Source organism: Hemiscyllium ocellatum, unplaced genomic scaffold (genome assembly GCF_020745735.1).
Source record: "Hemiscyllium ocellatum isolate sHemOce1 unplaced genomic scaffold, sHemOce1.pat.X.cur. scaffold_578_pat_ctg1, whole genome shotgun sequence".
NCBI classification, from domain to species: Eukaryota; Metazoa; Chordata; class Chondrichthyes; order Orectolobiformes; family Hemiscylliidae; genus Hemiscyllium; species Hemiscyllium ocellatum.
The window spans coordinates 76,777-92,520 of record NW_026869122.1 but is presented as its reverse complement, the minus strand read 5'-3'; the positions used below and the strand labels follow the sequence as shown (position 1 = coordinate 92,520).

Genomic DNA, 15,744 nt, shown 5'->3' with positions numbered 1-15,744 from the left:
ATGCACGCTCACACATGCACCCCCTCCCAGACTTAACGCACTCTGCACTCACTACACACACACCCACACACAGATATTCCTACACACACACACACAGATGCCCACACACACTCCCACATGCACCCCCTCCCAGGGCGGCACAGTGGTCAGCACTGCTGCCTCACAGCTCCAGAGACCCGGGTTCAATTCCCCACCTCGGGCGACTGTCTGTGTGGAGTTTGCACGTTCTCCCCGTGTCTGCGTGGGTTTCCTCCGGGTGCTCCGGTTTCCTCCCACAGTCCAAAGATATGCGGGTCAGGTGAATTGGCCATGCTAAATTGCCCGTAGTGTTAGGTAAGGGGTAAATGTAGGGGTATGGGTGGGTTGCGCTTTGGCGGGTCGGTGTGGACTTGTTGGGCCGAAGGGCCTGTTTCCACACTGTAAGTAATCTAATCTAATCTAATATTCCTACACACTCTCACAGACACCCACACACACTCCCTTATAGACACACGCACCCCCTCACAGACTTAAGAGTCACTACACACATACACACAGATATTCCTACACACACACTCTCACATACACAGACACAGGTACACACAGACGCCCACACACACTCCCACATCCACCCCCTCCCAGACTTAACACACTCTGCACTCACTACACACACACACGCTCTCACATACACACATACTTGAAGACACACACACACTCTCTTATAGACACACGCACCCCCTCACAGGCTTAACACACTCTGCACTCACTACACACACACCCACACACAGATATTCCTACACACACTCTCACAGACACCCACACACACCCTTACAGACGCCCTTACAGACACACACTCCCTTATAGACACACACCCCCCCTCACAGACTTAAGACTCACTACACACAGATATTCCTACACACACACTCTTACAGACACAGGTACACACAGACGCCCACACACACTCTCACTTGCACCCCCTCCCAGACTTAACACACTCTGCACTCACTACACACACACACGCACACACACAGATATTCCTACACACTCTCACATACACAGACACCCACACACACCCTTACAGACACACACACACTCCCTTATAGACACACGCGCCCCCTCACAGACTCAAGACTCACTACACACATACACACAGATATTCCTACACACACTCTCACATACACAGGTACACACAGACGCCCACACACACCCCACATCCACCTCCTCCCAGACTTAACACACTCTGCACTCACTACACACACACACGCACACACACAGATATTCCTACACACACTCTCACATACACAGACACACGTACACACAGACACCCACACACACCCTTACAGACACACACACACTCCCTTATAGACACACACACCCCCTCACAGACTTAAGAGTCACTACACACATACACACAGATATTCCTACACACACACTCTCACATACACAGGTACACACAGACACCCACACACACTCCCACATGCACCCCCTCCCAGACTTAACACACTCTGCACTCACTACACACACACACGCTCTCACATACACATATACTTGAAGACACACACTCACTCTCTTATAGACACACGCGCCCCCTCCCAGACTTAACACACTCTGCACTCACTACACACACACACGCTCTCACATACACATATACTTGAAGACACACACTCACTCTCTTATAGACACACGCACCCCCTCACAGGCTTAACACACTCTGCACTCACTACACACACACACGCTCTCACATACACATATACTTGAAGACACACACTCACTCTCTTATAGACACACGCACCCCCTCCCAGACTTAACACACTCTGCACTCACTACACACACACACGCTCTCACATACACACTTACTTGAAGACACACACTCACTCTCTTATAGACACACGCGCCCCCTCCCAGACTTAACACACTCTGCACTCACTACACACACACCCACACACAGATACTCCTACACACACTCTCACAGACACCCACACACACCCTTACAGACACACACTCCCTTATAGACACACACCCCCCCTCACAGACTTAAGACTCACTATACACAGATATTCCTACATACACACTCTTACAGACACAGGTACACACAGATGCCCACACACACTCTCACTTGCACCCCCTCCCAGACTTAACACACTCTGCTCTCACTACACACACACACACACACAGATATTCCTACACACTCTCACATACACAGACACCCACACACAGCCTTACAGACACCCACACACTCCCTTATAGACACACGCGCCCCCTCACAGACTTAAGACTCACTACACACAGATATTCCTACACACACACTCTCACATACACAGGTACACACAGACGCCCACACACACTCCCACATGCACCCCCTCGCAGACTTAACACACTCTGCACCCACTACACACACACACACACACACACACACTCACATACACACATACTTGAAGACACACACACACTCTCTTATAGACACACGCACCCCCTCACAGGCTTAACACACTCTGCACTCACTACACACACACCCACACACAGATATTCCTACACACACTCTCACAGACACCCACACACACCCTTACAGACGCCCTTACAGACACACACTCCCTTATAGACACACGCCCCCCCTCACAGACTTAAGACTCACTACACACAGATATTCCTACACACACACTCTCACATACACAGGTACACACAGACGCCCACACACACTCACTTGCACCCCCTCCCAGACTTAACACACTCTGCTCTCACTACACACACACACACACAGATATTCCTACACACTCTCACATACACAGACACCCACACACACCCTTACAGACACACACACACTCCCTTATAGACACACGCGCCCCCTCACAGACTCAAGACTCACTACACACATACACACAGATATTCCTACACACACTCTCACATACACAGGTACACACAGACGCCCACACACCCCACATCCACCTCCTCCCAGACTTAACACACTCTGCACTCACTACACACACACACGCACACACACAGATATTCCTACACACACTCTCACATACACAGACACACGTACACACAGACACCCACACACACCCTTACAGACACACACACACTCCCTTATAGACACACACACCCCCTCACAGACTTAAGAGTCACTACACACATACACACAGATATTCCTACACACACACTCTCACATACACAGGTACACACAGACGCCCACACACACTCCCACATCCACCCCCTCCCAGACTTAACACACTCTGCACCCACTACACACACACACGCTCTCACATACACACTTACTTGAAGACACACACACACTCTCTTATAGACACACGCACCCCCTCACAGGCTTAACACACTCTGCACTCACTACACACACACCCACACACAGATATTCCTACACACACTCTCACAGACACCCACACACACCCTTACAGATGCCCTTACAGACACACACTCCCTTATAGACACACGCGCACCCCCTCACAGACTCAAGACTCACTACACACAGATATTCCTACACACACACTCTCTCACACACACAGGTACACACAGACACCCACACACACTCCCACATCCACCTCCTCCCAGACTTAACACACACTGCACTCACTACACACGCACCCACACACAGATATTCCTACACACACTCTCACAGACAGACACAGGTACACACAGACACCCACGCACACCCTTGCAGACACCCTTATGGACACACACACACACTCCCTTATAGACACACACACACCCTCACAGACTTAAGACTCACTACACACATACACACAGATATTCCTACACACACACTCTCACATACACAGGTACACACAGACGCCCACACACACTCCCACATCCACCTCCTCCCAGATTTAACACACACTGCACTCACTACACACACACACTCTCAGATACACACACACTTGAAGACACACACACACACCCTTACAGACACACACACACTCACACACTCTCACACACACACAGATATTCCTACACACACACTCTCACATACACAGACACAGGTACACACAGACACCCACACACACTCCCACATCCACCTCCTCCCAGACTTAACACACTCTGCACTCGCTACACACACACACACACACTCACAACCCCCACCCCAGACAGACGCACACACACAAAGACCCACATGCACACACATATATTGTGTGGGGTGAATTTGTACTTGCAGAGTTACACTGCACGTTGCTGTAAAACTGCGTGCACTCATGTAGAACTCTGAGCTCAAAAACTGCAGGAATTTATATAAAACTCTGTTACCTCACTTATTAGATTAGAATCAGCCTCAACATCAGGTCACAGACAGAGAACACAGGGGGGGCAACACCTTCTACATGTTGCCCTAGCTATCCCCCTTGTTAACAGCTAACCCGAGAACGCAACTTTTAAATTAAAAGGGTGTGTGATTCACACATGAAATTTTCCAATGTATAATTTCAGTTACAGCGCGCTGTGAATGTTTGCCACAAATTCCCTGTTCCTCCACCATCACCTGACGAAGGAGCGTCGCTCCGAGAGCGAGTGCGCTTCCAGTGAAACCTGTCGGGCTATAACCCGGTGTTGTGTGAGTTTTAACTCACCCCCCCAATGAGACAAAGGTCTGTTTAATAGATGTCTGGTTCTGTGGGCAGCAGGAGGAGGCCACTCTGTCCTTTGAGCCCGCACTACCCCTCAATATCCCCATAACCCTTGGTCCCACTATCTTTGAGAGCTCTGTCCAAATCTCTCCTGAAAGTATCCAGAGACTGGCTCTCTAAACGTTCTGGGAGGGTGGTAGAGCACTCCACACCCCCTCGCCTCTATTTCTAAGCTGCGTCCTCTGGTTCGGCACTCACCCATCAGCGGGAACATGTTTCCTGCCTCCAGAGTGTCCCATCTTTAAATAACCTTATACGTCTCCTTTTAAAACTCAAGGCTTTCAGAGCGAGGTAGCCCCACGTTTCCAGGAGCTGACCTACGCTGGACTCCCTCGATCGCCAGAAACGTCTTCCCTCAAACTCGGAGACCAGGACCGCGCACAGTACTCCCGGTGTGGTCTCACCAGGGCCCTGTCCAGCTGCAGAAGCACCTCTACGCCCCTTACCCTCAATCCCTCTTGTTACGAAGGCCAGCATGCTACTGGCCCTCTTCAGGACCTGCTGCGCCCCCCGCACGCTTGGCTAGAAAAGCCGAGCACTAGCTTTCCGGTCCACTGCCCCTTAAGCGGGTCAGGACTTGGAGATGCTGGCGTGGGACAGTGGGATACAGTGGCCTCACCAGCCACCCCACCTTCCCCTGCCACCCGCAGGAACGGCAAAACCTGGGCCCACACCCTCCCTCCCTCACCACCCTCCAAGGCCCTTAAAGGGGCCTTCCCCATCCGTCAAAGTTTGACCTGCACGTCCGCCAATGTCATTGATTGCTCCTGGCGCGCTCTCCTCTACGTTGGGGGGAGACCGGGACGCCCTCCTTAGCAGAGCGCTTTAGGGGGAACATCTCCGGGACACCCGCACCGCCCAACATTTCAACTCCCCCCTCTCCCTCCCACTCTGCCGAGGACATGGAGGTCCTGGGCCTCCTTCACTGTCGCTCCCTCACCACCAGACGCCTGGAGGAAGAACGCCTCATCTTCCGCCTCGGAACACTTCAGCCCCACGGTCATCAACGTGGACTTCAACAGCTTCCTCATTTCCCCTTCCCCCACCTCACCCCAGCTCCACACTTGCAGCTCAGCACTGTCCCCCCCATGACCTGTCCTACCTGCCTACGTCCCTTCCCACCTATCCACCCCACCCTCCTCGCTGACCTATCACCTCCATCCCCACCCCCATTCACCCAGGTGAGGGTGGGTTGGCCGTGGGGACAGTGTCCCATAGTGCCCCAGGGATGTGTAGGTTAGGGTGGGTTGGCCGTGGGGACAGTGTCCCATAGTGCCCCAGGGGTGTGTAGGTTAGGGTGAGTTGGCCGTGGGGACAGTGTCCCATAGTGCCCCAGGGATGTGTAGGTTAGGGTGGGTTGGCCGTGGGGACAGTGTCCCATAGTGCCCCAGGGATGTGTAGGTTAGGGTGGGTTGGCCGTGGGGACAGTGTCCCATAGTGCCCCAGGGATGTGTAGGTTAGGGTGGGTTGGCCGTGGGGACAGTGTCCCATAGTGCCCCAGGGATGTGCAGGTTAGGGTGGGTTGGCCGTGGGGACAGTGTCCCATAGTGCCCCAGGGATGTGTAGGTTAGGGTGGGTTGGCCGTGGGGACAGTGTCCCATAGTGCCCCAGGGGTGTGTAGGTTAGGGTGAGTTGGCCGTGGGGACAGTGTCCCATAGTGCCCCAGGGATGTGTAGGTTAGGGTGGGTTGGCCGTGGGGACAGTGTCCCATAGTGCCCCAGGGATGTGTAGGTTAGGGTGGGTTGGCCGTGGGGACAGTGTCCCATAGTGCCCCAGGGATGTGTAGGTTAGGGTGGGTTGGCCGTGGGGACAGTGTCCCATAGTGCCCCAGGGATGTGTAGGTTAGGGTGGGTTGGCCGTGGGGACAGTGCCCCATAGTGCCCCAGGGATTTGTAGGTTAGGGTGGGTTGGCCGTGGGGACAGTGTCCCATAGTCCCCCAGGGATGTGTAGGTTAGGGTGGGTTGGCCGTGGGGACAGTGTCCCATAGTGCCCCAGGGGTGTGTAGGTTAGGGTGGGTTGGCCGTGGGGACAGTGTCCCATAGTGCCCCAGGGATGTGTAGGTTAGGGTGGGTTGGCCGTGGGGACAGTGTCCCATAGTGCCCAGGGATGGGTAGGTTAGGGTGGGTTGAATTTATCACCCTCTACAAGGGTCACCTCTCAGCCTTGCAAAGAAAATGACCCCCCACAACCTTTCCCTGCACCTCCAACACCCCCATTTCACCCTCCTGCCTCTCTCCTCCATCGCCACCTGACCACCCAAGCCCCTCGTGGGTCATGCCCTCCTGGAAACCACTCGCGAGTGCCAACCCAACCCAACCCAACTGAGGGGACAGGACAATGCCTGTTGCATCCAACAGAGGGAGCCAGCGGCCAGGGCCGCAACGCCTGCACTACCGGCCACATCCAACAGAGGGTGGCGGGGGGGCCCGGCACCGCAACGCAGGCGGCGACCAGCAGGTGGAGACATTGACCACATGGAGGAGAAGGTGGATGTCCAACAGGGGACTGACTGAGTTGGATAATGTCCAGACATCACCCAGGTACAGTCCAATGAGTTTATTTATCGCTCCTTCCTCAGTGCAGCAGTGACGGTAACGCCATTGAACGTCAAGGGGGCGATGGTTAGATTCTCTCTTGTTGGAGACGGTGACCCCCAGGATGTTGATAGTGGGGGGGGAAGGGGGATTCAGTGACGGTAACACCATTGAACGTCAAGGGGGGCGATGGTTAGATTCTCTCTCGTTGGAGACGGTGACCCCCAGGATGTTGATAGTGGGGGGGAAGGGGGATTCAGTGACGGTAACACCATTGAACGTCAAGGGGGCGATGGTTAGACTCTCTCTTGTTGGAGACGGTGACCCCCAGGATGTTGATAGTGGGGGGGGGGGGGGAAGGGGGGGGGGCGAGAGAACCAATTCCCAAGGCTGGCGGGGCAGGGGAAACGAGAGAGTCCAACGTTGTTGGGGATGGAGGGAGAGCAAGCCAGCAGAAGGGCAGAGTGGCCGTCCAGGGTAGGGAGCACATCTTCATCTGGGAACTGTGACCTTGCGATGCAACATCGCTCTGTCCAGTTGGTATCGGACAGTGCTGAGGGAGGGTCGGGGCTGAGGGAGGGTCAGTGCTGAGGGAGGGTCAGTGCTGAGGGAGGGTCAGGGCTGAGGGAGGGTAAGGGCTGAGGGAGGGTCAGGGCTGAGGGAGGGTCAGGGCTGAGGGAGGGTCGGTGCTGAGGGAGGGTCAGGGCTGAGGGAGGGTCGGGGCTGAGGGAGGGTCAGTGCTGAGGGAGGGTCGGGGCTGAGGGAGGGTCGGTGCTGAGGGAGGGTCAGTGCTGAGGGAGGGTCGGGGCTGAGGGAGGGTCGGTGCTGAGGGAGGGTCGGTGCTGAGGGAGGGTCGGCGCTGAGGGAGGGTCGGCGCTGAGGGAGGGTCGGGGCTGAGGGAGGGTCGGTGCTGAGGGAGGGTCAGTGCTGAGGGAGGGTCAGGGCTGAGGGAGGGTCGGTGCTGAGGGAGGGTCGGTGCTGAGGGAGGGTCAGTGCTGAGGGAGGGTCAGTGCTGAGGGAGGGTCGGGGCTGAGGGAGGGTCGGTGCTGAGGGAGGGTCAGGGCTGAGGGAGGGTCAGGGCTGAGGGAGGGTCGGTGCTGAGGGAGGGTCGGGGCTGAGGGAGGGTCAGTGCTGAGGGAGGGTAAGGGCTGAGGGAGGGTCAGGGCTGAGGGAGGGTCAGGGCTGAGGGAGGGTCAGGGCTGAGGGAGGGTCGGTGCTGAGGGAGGGTCAGGGCTGAGGGAGGGTCGGTGCTGAGGGAGGGTAAGGGCTGAGGGAGGGTCAGGGCTGAGGGAGGGTCAGGGCTGAGGGAGGGTAAGGGCTGAGGGAGGGTCAGGGCTGAGGGAGGGTCAGTGCTGAGGGAGGGTCAGGGCTGAGGGAGGGTCAGGGCTGAGGGAGGTCGGCGCTGAGGGAGGGTCAGGGCTGAGGGAGGGTCGGGGCTGAGGGAGGGTCAGGGCTGAGGGAGGGTCGGTGCTGAGGGAGGGTCAGGGCTGAGGGAGGGTCAGGGCTGAGGGAGGGTCAGTGCTGAGGGTCGGTGCTGAGGGAGGGTCGGGGCTGAGGGAGGGTCGGCGCTGAGGGAGGGTCAGGGCTGAGGGTGGGTCGGTGCTGAGGGAGGGTCAGGGCTGAGGGAGGGTCGGTGCTGAGGGAGGGTCGGTGCTGAGGGAGGGTCGGTGCTGAGGGAGGGGTCGGTGCTCAGGGAGGGTCAGTGCTGAGGGAGGGTCGGTGCTGAGGGAGGGTCAGTGCTGAGGGAGGGTCGGTGCTGAGGGAGGGTCAGGGCTGAGGGAGGGTCGGTGCTGAGGGAGGGTCGGTGCTGAGGGAGGGTCGGTGCTGAGGGAGGGGTCGGTGCTCAGGGAGGGTCAGTGCTGAGGGAGGGTCGGTGCTGAGGGAGGGTCAGGGCTGAGGGAGGGTCGGGGCTGAGGGAGGGTCGGTGCTGAGGGAGGGTCAGGGCTGAGGGAGGGTCAGCGCTGAGGGAGGGGTCGGTGCTGAGGGAGGGTCGGTGCTGAGGGAGGGTCAGGGCTGAGGGATAGTCGGTGCTGAGGGAGGGTCAGGGCTGAGGGAGGGTCGGTGCTGAGGGAGGGTCGGTGCTGAGGGAGGGTCGGAGCTGAGGGAGGGTCGGTGCTGAGGGAGGGTCAGGGCTGAGGGAGGGTCGGTGCTGAGGGAGGGTCAGGGCTGAGGGAGGGTCGGTGCTGAGGGAGGGTCGGTGCTGAGGGAGGGTCAGGGCTGAGGGAGGGTCGGTGCTGAGGGAGGGTCAGGTCTGAGGGAGGGTCAGGGCTGAGGGAGGGTCAGTGCTGAGGGAGGGTCGGTGCTGAGGGAGGGTGGGCGCTGAGGGAAGGTCGGTGCTGAGGGAGGGTCGGTGCTGAGGGAGGGTCAGGGCTGAGGGAGGGTCAGTGCTGAGGGAGGGTCGGGGCTGAGAGAGGGTCGGGGCTGAGAGGGGGTCGGTGCTGAGGGAGGTTCAGGGCGAAGGGAGGGTCAGGGCTGAGGGAGGGTCGGTGCTGAGGGAGGGTCAGGGCTGAGGGAGGGTCGGTGCTGAGGGAGGGTCAGTGCTGAGAGAGGGTCGGCGCTGAGGGAGGGTCAGGGCTGAGAGAGGGTCGGCGCTGAGGGAGGGTCGGCGCTGAGGGAGGGTCGGTGCTGAGGGAGGGTCAGGGCTGAGGGAGGGTCAGCGCTGAGGGAGGGTCGGGGCTGAGGGAGGGTCGGTGCTGAGGGAGGGTCAGTGCTGAGAGAGGTCGGCGCTGAGGGAGGGTCAGGGCTGAGGGAGGTCGGCGCTGAGGGAGGGTCAGGGCTGAGGGAGGGTCAGGGCTGAGGGAGGGTCGGTGCTGAGAGAGGTCGGCGCTGAGGGAGGGTCGGCGCTGAGGGAGGTCGGCGCTGAGGGAGGGTCAGGGCTGAGGGAGGGTCGGCGCTGAGGGAGGGTCGGCGCTGAGGGAGGGTCGGTGCTGAGGGAGGGTCAGTGCTGAGGGAGGGTCAGGGCTGAGGGAGGGTCGGTGCTGAGGGAGGGTCAATGCTGAGGGTCTGTGCTGTGGAAGGGTCGGTGCTGAGGGAGGGTCGGGGCTGAGGGAGGGTCAGTGCTGAGGGTCGGTGCTGAGGGAGGGTCAGTGCTGAGGGAGGGTCGGTGCTGAGGGAGGGTCAGGGCTGAGGGAGGGTCGGTGCTGAGGGAGGGTCGGTGCTGAGGGAGGTTCAGGGCGAAGGGAGGGTCAGGGCTGAGGGAGGGTCGGTGCTGAGGGAGGGTCAGGGCTGAGGGAGGGTCGGTGCTGAGGGAGGGTCAGTGCTGAGAGAGGGTCGGCGCTGAGGGAGGGTCAGGGCTGAGAGAGGGTCGGCGCTGAGGGAGGGTCGGCGCTGAGGGAGGGTCGGTGCTGAGGGAGGGTCAGGGCTGAGGGAGGGTCAGCGCTGAGGGAGGGTCGGGGCTGAGGGAGGGTCGGTGCTGAGGGAGGGTCAGTGCTGAGAGAGGTCGGCGCTGAGGGAGGGTCAGGGCTGAGGGAGGTCGGCGCTGAGGGAGGGTCAGGGCTGAGGGAGGGTCAGGGCTGAGGGAGGGTCGGTGCTGAGAGAGGTCGGCGCTGAGGGAGGGTCGGCGCTGAGGGAGGTCGGCGCTGAGGGAGGGTCAGGGCTGAGGGAGGGTCGGCGCTGAGGGAGGGTCGGCGCTGAGGGAGGGTCGGTGCTGAGGGAGGGTCAGTGCTGAGGGAGGGTCAGGGCTGAGGGAGGGTCGGTGCTGAGGGAGGGTCAATGCTGAGGGTCTGTGCTGTGGAAGGGTCGGTGCTGAGGGAGGGTCGGGGCTGAGGGAGGGTCAGTGCTGAGGGTCGGTGCTGAGGGAGGGTCAGTGCTGAGGGAGGGTCGGTGCTGAGGGAGGGTCAGGGCTGAGGGAGGGTCGGTGCTGAGGGAGGGTCGGTGCTGAGGGAGGGTCAGGGCTGAGGGAGGGTCAGGGCTGAGGGAGGGTCGGGGCTGAGGGAGGGTCGGTGCTGAGGGAGGGTCGGTGCTGAGGGAGGGTCAGTGCTGAGGGAGGGTCAGGGCTGAAGGAGGGTCAGGGCTGAGGGAGGGTCGGTGCTGAGGGAGGGTCGGTGCTAAGGGAGGGTCAGTGCTGAGGGAGGGTCAGGGCTGAGGGAGGGTCGGTGCTGAGGGAGGGTCAATGCTGAGGGTCTGTGCTGTGGAAGGGTCGGTGCTGAGGGAGGGTCGGGGCTGAGGGAGGGTCAGTGCTGAGGGTCGGTGCTGAGGGAGGGTCAGTGCTGAGGGAGGGTCGGTGCTGAGGGAGGGTCAGGGCTGAGGGTGGGTCGGTGCTGAGGGAGGGTCAGGGCTGAGGGAGGGTCGGTGCTGAGGGAGGGTCAGGGCTGAGGGAGGGTCGGTGCTGAGGGAGGGTCAGTGCTGAGGGAGGGTCAGGGCTGAAGGAGGGTCAGGGCTGAGGGAGGGTCGGTGCTGAGGGAGAGTCGGTGCTGAGGGAGGGTCAGGGCTGAGGGAGGGTCGGTGCTGAGGGAGGGTCAGTGCTGAGAGAGGGTCGGCGCTGAGGGAGGGTCAGGGCTGAGAGAGGGTCGGCGCTGAGGGAGGGTCGGCGCTGAGGGAGGGTCGGTGCTGAGGGAGGGTCAGGGCTGAGGGAGGGTCAGCGCTGAGGGAGGGTCGGGGCTGAGGGAGGGTCGGTGCTGAGGGAGGGTCAGGGCTGAGGGAGGGTCGGTGCTGAGGGAGGGTCAGTGCTGAGAGAGGTCGGCGCTGAGGGAGGGTCAGGGCTGAGGGAGGTCGGCGCTGAGGGAGGGTCAGGGCTGAGGGAGGGTCAGGGCTGAGGGAGGGTCGGTGCTGAGAGAGGTCGGCGCTGAGGGAGGGTCGGCGCTGAGGGAGGTCGGCGCTGAGGGAGGGTCGGCGCTGAGGGAGGGTCGGTGCTGAGGGAGGGTCAGTGCTGAGGGAGGGTCAGGGCTGAGGGAGGGTCGGTGCTGAGGGAGGGTCAATGCTGAGGGTCTGTGCTGTGGAAGGGTCGGTGCTGAGGGAGGGTCGGGGCTGAGGGAGGGTCAGTGCTGAGGGAGGGTCAGGGCTGAAGGAGGGTCAGGGCTGAGGGAGGGTCGGTGCTGAGGGAGGGTCAGGGCTGAGGGAGGGTCGGTGCTGAGGGAGGGTCGGTGCTGAGGGAGGGTCAGGGCTGAGGGAGGGTCAGGGCTGAGGGAGGGTCGGGGCTGAGGGAGGGTCGGTGCTGAGGGAGGGTCGGTGCTGAGGGAGGGTCAGTGCTGAGGGAGGGTCAGGGCTGAAGGAGGGTCAGGGCTGAGGGAGGGTCGGTGCTGAGGGAGGGTCGGTGCTAAGGGAGGGTCAGTGCTGAGGGAGGGTCAGGGCTGAGGGAGGGTCGGTGCTGAGGGAGGGTCAATGCTGAGGGTCTGTGCTGTGGAAGGGTCGGTGCTGAGGGAGGGTCGGGGCTGAGGGAGGGTCAGTGCTGAGGGTCGGTGCTGAGGGAGGGTCAGGGCTGAGGGAGGGTCGGGGCTGAGGGAGGGTCGGTGCTGAGGGAGGGTCAGCGCTACCAATAAAAGCACTTTATCTCTCTCTCTCCCTCTCTCTCTGTCCCTCTCTCTCTCTCTCTCCCTCTCTCTCTCCCTCTCTCTCTCTCCCTCTCTCTCCCTCTCTCTCTCTCTCCCTCCCTCTCTCTCCCTCCCTCTCTCTCTCTCTCGCTCCCTCTCTCTCTCTCTCTCTCCCTCTCTCTCTCCCTCTGTCTATTCGAAGGTCATTCCCAGTGCATGTACAGCGTTCCCTCCCTATTTAATTACACCTCTCACTTCCTCAATCCCTGATGTTATCCACACCTTCCCAACGAGAGGACTCACGCCCTCTCTCACCCTCTCCGTTCACTCCCTCTGGGTCAGAGAGCGTCCCTCGCCAGGGGACCCGAGAGTCCGGGACAAAGCTCCGCAGGAATCCGGGCGTCCGGGGGCAAGTGGGAAGGGGTGGGGAGCGCGGAGAGACTGGAACAGCGCAGGAGTAACGGGGAAATGGTGCAGGACTCCAGGGACCAGCAACTCACGGGAGAAACCGTAGCCGGAGATTAGAGCCAGCCAGGAAAACGGGAATCCAACATAGAGAGGTAAACGACATTAACGCACGATCAGGTTCCAGTCTGTAACTCCCTCCCGGGGTATCTGTTATTCTGTATATAAACCCCACCCCGAACCCCTCGATTAGATTCCAGTCTGTAACTCCCTCCCGGGGTATCTGTTATTCTGTATATAAACCCCACCCCGAACCCCTCGATTAGATTCCAGTCTGTAACTCCCTCCCGGGGTATCTGTTATTCTGTATAGAAACCCCACCCCGAACCCCTCGATTAGATTCCAGTCTGTAACTCCCTCCCCGGGGTATCTGTTATTCTGTATATAAACCCCACCCCGAACCCCTCGATTAGATTCCAGTCTGTAACTCCCTCCCGGGGTATCTGTTATTCTGTATATAAACCCCACCCCGAACCCCTCGATTAGATTCCAGTCTGTAACTCCCTCCCGGGGTATCTGTTATTCTTTATATAAACCACCCCGAACTCCTCGATTAGATTCCAGTCTGTAACTCCCTCCCGGGGTATCTGTTATTCTGTATATAAACCAGCCCGAGCCCCTCGATTAGATTCCAGTCTGTAACTCCCTCCCGGGGTATCTGTTATTCTGTATATAAACCACACCCCGAAACCCTCGATTAGATTCCAGTCTGTAACTCCCTCCCGGGTATCTGTTATTCTGTATATAAACCACACCCCGAACCCCTCCATTAGATTCCAGTCTGTAACTCCCGCTCGGGGTATCTGTTATTCTGTATATAAACCACACCCTGAACCCCTCGATTAGATTCCAGTCTGTAACTCCCTCCCGGGGTATCTGTTATTCTGTATATAAACCACACCCTGAACCCCTCGATTAGATTCCAGTCTGTAACTCCCTCCCGGGGTATCTGTTATTCTGTATATAAACCACCCCAAACCCCTCGATTCGATTCCAGTCTGTAACTCCCTCCCGGGGTATCTGTTATTCTGTATATAAACCACCCCGAACCCCTCGATTAGATTCCAGTCTGTAACTCCCTCCCGGGGTATCTGTTATTCTGTATATAAACCCCACCCCGAATCCCTCGATTAGATTCCAGTCTGTAACCCCCTCCCGGGGTATCTGTTATTCTGTATATAAACCCCACCCCGAACCCCTCGATTAGATTCCAGTCTGTAACACCCTCCCGGGGTATCTGTTATTCTGTATATAAACCCCACCCCGAACCCCTCGATTAGATTCCAGTCTGTAACTCCCTCCCGGGGTATCTGTTATTCTTTATATAAACCACCCCGAATCCCTCGATTAGATTCCAGTCTGTAACTCCCTCCCCGAGTATCTGTTATTCTGTATATAAACCCCACCCCGAACCCCTCGATTAGATTCCAGTCTGTAACTCCCTCCCGGGGTATCTGTTATTCTGTATATAAACCCCACCCCGAACCCCTCGATTAGATTCCAGTCTGTAACTCCCTCCCGGGGTATCTGTTATTCTGTATATAAACCACCCCGAACCCCTTGATTAGATTCCAGTCTGTAACTCCCTCCCGGGGTATCTGTTATTCTGTATATAAACCCCACCCCGAACCCCTCGATTAGATTCCAGTCTGTAACTCCCTCCTGGGGTATCTGTTATTCTGTATATAAACCACCCCGAACCCCTCGATTAGATTCCAGTGTGTAACTCCCTCCCGGGGTATCTGTTATTCTGTATATAAACCGCACCCCGAACCCCTCGATTAGATTCCAGTCTGTAACTCCCTCCCCGAGTATCTGTTATTCTGTATATAAACCCCACCCCGAACCCCTCGATTAGATTCCAGTCTGTAACTCCCTCCCGGGTATCTGTTATTCTGTATATAAACCACCCCGAACCCCTCGATTAGATTCCAGTCTGTAACTCCCTCCCGGGGTATCTGTTATTCTGTATATAAACCGCACCCCGAACCCCTCGATTAGATTCCAGTCTGTAACTCCCTCCCGGGGTATCTGTCATTCTGTATATAAACCACCCCGAACCCCTCGATTTGATTCCAGTCTGTAACTCCCTCCCGGGGTATCTGTTATTCTGTATATAAACCACCACGAACCCCTCGATTAGATTCCAGTCTGTAACTCCCTCCCGGGGTATCTGTTATTCTGTATATAAACCCCACCCCGAACCCCTCGATTAGATTCCAGTCTGTAACTCCCTCCCGGGGTATCTGTTATTCTGTATATAAACCCCACCCCGAACCCCTCGATTAGATTCCAGTGTGTAACTCCCACCCGGGGTATCTGTTATTCTGTATATAAACCACCCCGAACCCCTCGATTTGATTCCAGTCTGTAACTCCCGCTCGGGGTATCTGTTATTCTGTATATAAACCCCACCCCGAACCCCTCGATTAGATTCCAGTCTGTAACTCCCTCCCGGGGTATCTGTTGTTCTGTATATAAACCAGCCCGAACCCCTCGATTACATTCCAGTCTGTACCTCCCTCCCTCCCGGGGTATCTGTTATTCTGTATATAAACCCCACCCCGAACCCCTCGATTAGATTCCAGTCTGTAACTCCCTCCCGGGGTATCTGTTGTTCTGTATATAAACCACCCCGAACCCCTCGATTAGATTCCAGTCTGTAA

General features: G+C 58.1%; 1 protein-coding gene across 1 annotated transcript in view; it reads left to right on the top strand.

The window, feature by feature from the left end:
• The first annotated feature begins 13,022 nt into the window (after window positions 1–13,022).
• LOC132813960 (rootletin-like) overlaps window positions 13,023–15,744 on the top strand; it is a 60,306-nt gene continuing 57,584 nt past the window's right edge. Inside the window, exon 1 of the mRNA XM_060823319.1 lies at window positions 13,023–13,173. The gene's annotated coding sequence lies outside the window, so the exon portion shown is untranslated. The remainder of the gene's footprint in view (window positions 13,174–15,744) is intronic.